Below are 6,010 nucleotides of genomic sequence, written 5' to 3'. Positions count from 1 at the left end.
TGCTACTAATAAGAAGCAGGTTAAATTGATTGTGAGTTGTGGAATCAAGTTTTAATTTTTTGGTCCAAACTGATTCACTCCTCCCCCTCTCATTCCTAAAGTAAGCTCAACATTTGGTATAAGAGCCAAGTTCCTCTAGGAGAAGCTTAACTACTTGAGGTAGGTTTGAGATGGCACAAGGTGGATCTTACAAGATTCCCAAGTTTAATGGCATAATCTACTCCTTCTAGAAGATCAGGTTGGAATCATATTTGAACTTTATGGGATTTGGAATTTGTAACTCTATTGTAGATGGTTATACTCCTTCCTCTATTCTATTTTCTAATTTGGATAGTATTAGAATGCATGAGAACAATGGAAAGAAAAGGAATGCAATCGTAAGGGGTTTGTATAGCATAAACCTGTCAAAGGTGATGGATTGCAAATCTACCAAGGATGTCCAGGAGAAGCTTAGAAACATATATGAAGGCAACAAGAAGTTAAAGCAAGTCAATTTTTCAAATCTCAAAAGAAGATTAGAGAATTTAAGAATGTCAGAAGATAAAAATATTGATAGCTATATACGCCAAGTGACTGAAGTGGTTAGTGGAATCAAATATGTTGGTGAAAATTTGGGTGAATGATGCAGAGCCCCAAGGAACAAAGGATCCTCACACAAACTCAATCCACTAGACCCTCAAGTAAGGTCTCAACATTCATATGGATTCTCAGAAAATCCTGACAACAACATGAAAGGACTCCTCTACACTCCCCTTTTCTCAATGGGACCCCACTATACCCATGAACAACTCATGGAGATACAACTTCTCGCATCAAGTCTATTCTTGACACCAACTCTCCTGTAGCCACCTATGGCTAACTTGGATTACAAAACAACCAACATTGTAGAATAGGTATGGACCCTATAGAAACCTTTGTCTAACTCTAGAAGTATTGACTACAACTAAAACAACACCTTTTGTTTGTACAGATGCAATCAAGGTGTTTGCCCTCTACAAGACGCCTACTCCTAGTAGCCATGTTTTGAACTTTTAAGGAAGAAATAAAAAATCCTACTAATGATACCACAAGATCTTAACACTTTTTGATTCCTCCATTGATGACACAAAACTCTTCCAAAAATTACTAACTCTTGCATTAACTGGGTCAAACACTACTACTACAGGAGGGCTAAAAGGCTTTTAGGCCACTTTTAAAAAGAAACCACACTCCAAAGGTCTGATCCAAAGACACCAATGGATAAAAATAGGCTGCACATCCCAAAACACCAAATCCATAGTCATATAGGGTCCAACACACTTAGTTTTACCCTTGCACAATTTATAGTAGTCAAAACAACCTAGTCACATGAGGATGTCGAGCCTAGGGCTTGATCCCAAACTCCACCACTTCAACAAACCACTCAGAAACCTTAAGAATATTAAATTACATTGTCTCTCCTACCATTCCTCAAAATTTGAGCCAATTTGGCCAGAGGAATGTGGGGTTAAGAAGACATTCCCTTAGAAACTCTAGTTTTGGAGGGTTTTCAAACCGCATGTTACAAAAATGCAGATATCTTGCTTAGTACACAGAGTTTTCCTGCCAAATCAAATCCAAATAAATATTAACACATATTCCTATTCAAATCAATGATTTAGACTACACATGGATTATGTACAATGTCTTTACAAGGCACAACAAATTTCTAGAAATTTGTGAGTGTTTATTGAATCTGATCACAATCTTACACCCAAACTTCAACATCATTATTCTTATTGACATCCAAGTATTTGAAAAAGGTTTATCTAACCTCCTCAAGTGAATCCAATTGAAATTTGAATTAGGTAGTTGTTGGAGGGAGATTAGTTACAAATTGACAACAAATTGACAACAAAAGTTGTCATCAAACTTGACAACTTTGTACAAACTTCACAATCTATTAATTTTGCCTATGTAACCTATTAAGACACATCATAAACATGAAAAATAGGCCACATAGAAGCCACAATACATTGCTTTCCTCATTTAGGCACGTTGGATGTCATTTGACCATGGTTGACCAAATAGGTCCTAGGAAGTTCACACTACAAAAATGGCATCAAAGCTTTACATGGCTAATCAAAACAACTCAAATTGTCTTGAAAGACCTCATTACAACTCAAAAAAATTAAAGGAACCTACAAATACTTATAAGAGCCTTCATTGCTGAAATGATCTTCAAACCCTGCAAGGCGCTCCTGCACCAATGAAGATGAAGTAGTAAAGAAGGTACTCAAAATTCTCCCTAAATCCTTCAGTCCTAAGGTATCTACTATTAAATAAAGTACATATTTGGACATATACACAATGGATCAACTCTATGGAGCACTCACTGCCTTTGAGATGGGAGATATTGAGCTGGATAATTCCAATAATGAAGATAAATTCAAAGGAAGTAAGAGATTGGAATACAATGTTGATCCTAATGATGAATTTGACAAGGCAAAAGCAAATTTTGTAAGAAGATTCAAGAAAGGCACCAACAAATATAAAGGTAAGTTACCCTTAAAATTATGTAATTGTGGTAGAATTGGTCAGTATGCATCTAAATGTACTTTCAGTTTAGATAACAATAAAGAGGAGACGATAAGAGAAAATGGGATATACCTAAAGAAGTTTTTATTTCAAATAAATTAGCTACCCATCTGAGGAAGAAGATGGTGATGATTCAAATGATTAAACTTTGTTTATGATTGTAAAAATGGATAACATTGAAAAATGTGAAAAAATGATACGCTGTCTGACAATAATAATAGTGAGAGATCTTGATTTTTTGGACCGCCCTTAATGAAAAATAAGAACCAAATGCATGGGTTATTGTCAGTGGATCCTCTAATAACATGACTAGCGATAGAAGAAAGTTTATAAATCTTGGAAAGTGGAATGATGGATCAGTCAAGTTTGGTAGTGAGGAGGCTAATCAGATCTATGGTAAAGGAACCATACCCATTGATGGAAAGAAGAAAATATAGGATTTTCTCTATGTAAAAGAGCTAAGATATAATCTTCTCAATGCTAGGCACATGTGCAACAAAGGATACAAACCTACATTTAATGAGATTGTACGTGAAATCAAAAAAGAAGACTAATTAGAGATAGAACATTGACTAATGAAAATATCTATCATCTAAAGGAGGCCAAAGTAGGAAAATGTCTAATAGCCCAAAGAAGTGAATGCTATCTTTGGCACAAAAGGATGGGACATGTCAACTTTGATAACATTGTGAAGATCAACACTACACATCTAGTAAGGGATATGCCCAGGATTGTCAATCCTACTAATGAATTATGAAATGAGTGTTAGATGGGGAAGTAAACAAAGACAACGTTCAAGAGAAAATAATACTATACTTCAAAACCTTTGAGATAGTGCACATTGCTCCATGTAGACCTACTAGAGAAAGAGGACCAAATGGTGAAAGGTACTTGTTGATACTTGTTAATGACTACTCTAGAATGACATGGGCTACCTTTCTAAGAGAAAAATATGAAGCATTAGATAAGTTTAAAGCCTTTAAGTATATGGTTAAGAATGAAATAAATATTAAGATTAAATATTTGAGGTCTGATAGAGGAGGTGAATTGGAATAAAATTAGTTTAACAAGTTTTGTGAGGATCGTGGTATTAGGAGACATCCTGTTGCTTGTAGGACCCCTCAATAGAACGAGTTAGCAAAAAGAAAGAATAGAACAATTCAAAAAATATCTAGGACAAAGTTAAAACATTCTAACTTGCCTAATGTTGATTGGAAAGAGTTTGTGCATACTATTGTTTCTATTCTTAATAGAGTGTAGGTTAGTAAAGGCAATTCAAAGAATCCTTATGAGATATGGTATGGAAGGATTGCCAATGTTAAGTACTTCAAAATATTTGGGAGAAACTGTTATATCAAAAAAGATGACTTGAGGATCTTGGAAAGTTTGATTCATGAATTGGTTAAGGAATATTCATAGGATATTCAACAAGGAGAAATGCCTACCTATGTGTTATGCCCTGCATACTTGCCCCCTCCATTTCATGCCTAAAAATGTGGGTCCCCCTTTGTTGTCCTATTTTTGTTTTGTTCTCCTTCCCCTTTTGTGTTCTTTGTTTTTTCTCTTCGGAGTTTCGGATTTCCATAACTCCAGAGTGTTCTTTTGTTTTCTTTTTTGTGTGCACTCTGAAACCCCAGGATCTTGGGATCTCGAAGTGTGTTTGTGTTTATCTTGTTTGTTTTTTTTTTTTTTACACTTTGGAGTTTTGGGTTCATGAAACCTTGAAGTTTTTTCATTTTCCCTTTTTTGGAACTTTGGGACTCCAGAATCTTGAAATCCTAAAGTTTCTTATTTGTTTTCTGGAACCCCGAAGTCTGTTGTTTTCTTGTTTTGGCCTTGGGATCATGGAATCCCAGGTTTCACTTTTTGTTTGTTTGTTTCTTCTTTGAATGTTCAAAACTCTAGAGTTCTGAGGTCATTTGCTTAGTAACTTCGAAACCCTGGGATCTCGGAGCCCGAAGGTCTTGTGTGTCTCAGTTTGCGTGATCATTGGGGGTATAAATGGTATTTCCTAGGATTGATTTCCTCATTTGCACAATTTAGTTTTTTGGATCCCCTTCTCCTTTGGAGATTAATTGTTTTCTTCAATGTGCCTTGTCCTCCCTCTCCTTCCTTTGTTCAGGTTGCTTCTCTCTCTCCTTCTTTGTCTTTTGTTGGCATTTTCTTGTTTTCTCATTGGTTTTGGTTTTGGTTTTCTTAGCTTAGGGTTTCACATTTTTTTCAATAAGTTGATATTTCAATAGTTAGGGATTTCCTTTAATCTTTAGGTATTCTAGGATCTTGGGTTCCCAAGATCCCGGTCCTTTGGCCTGTGTGTTACTATGAAACCCCAAGTTTTCGGGATCCCAAAGTCCTCTTTTTGGTGTCTTTGTTCTGCTTTGAAACCTTGGGTTCCTGTGATTCCAAAAAGTTGCTTTAACTCCCTACCTCCAAAACCTCACGTTTCAGGGATCTTAGAGGGGTGTCTTGCCTCATGTTTTCCTAACTTTGGGTTCTTAGGTTCTTAGGATCTTAAATTTTTTCTACAAGGCCTTATTTTTATCCACTTCAAAACCCTGGGTTCTCGGGATCCCGAAGTACCCTTCGAGCCACTTCTTCCAAGCCTCTGGAACCCTAGGATCCCAAGATTTCAAAGTCCTACCTTGATATTGTCATCGCTTACTCGCCGCTTCGATATCCCAAAGCAGTGAGCTTTGTCATCGACCCTCACCCCAGAACCCCGAAACCTCGAGATTCCAAGATGAGTTCCTTGTAAGTTTTTCCCAACTTTGGGACCCAGAAACTCTGAGATCCCGAAGTCTTGCTCCTAGTGAATGAGTTTCTTTTGAACCCGAAACCCTGGATCCCCAAAATCCTGGAGTTCATTGCTATGATAAAAAAAATTTAAGTAGTGATTATACACTTTCTCTTGGCAGTGTAAAGAGATCTTATGGAAGCTACAACAACCCCAAGGAAGAAGACCATGAGTGAAGTAAGGCTTGAAAAGAACCCTATTACAATGAAATATGAGTACCAAGGCCAAACATTGGTCTCTAAGTTTGAAAATGAGGTACAGTGGATCACAAACATGGAGATTGCGCGTGTTGAATTGGAAGCAATTAGAAAGGAAGTGTTGGGGAAAATCCTAAATGCTCCATACAAAAGGATATGAAGATCCAGGTTCGCTGAAGCTACAATTTTCCCTCAAGCAACTTAGTGACCTGAATTGATATTGGTAGTAGCGCAACATTATAATCCTAACACTAGAAAATGCTTAGACATCAAAGGGAATGTGGTAGTGGATCTTTCACCCAAAATGCTTTCCATGACATTTGGTATCCCCTAGTATGATGACGTCCTCCAAACAACTGAGGAAGATGCTATTCAAATCTTCAATAAGAACATTGAACCTAATAGGCACCACATAAATGAGGTATGGCTCAGTGAGTTGAGGAAGTCAGGATTGAAGGCTACA

Source organism: Cryptomeria japonica, chromosome 2, assembly GCF_030272615.1.
Source record: "Cryptomeria japonica chromosome 2, Sugi_1.0, whole genome shotgun sequence".
Taxonomy (NCBI): Eukaryota; Viridiplantae; Streptophyta; class Pinopsida; order Cupressales; family Cupressaceae; genus Cryptomeria; species Cryptomeria japonica.
This window is presented reverse-complemented; position numbering follows the sequence as displayed.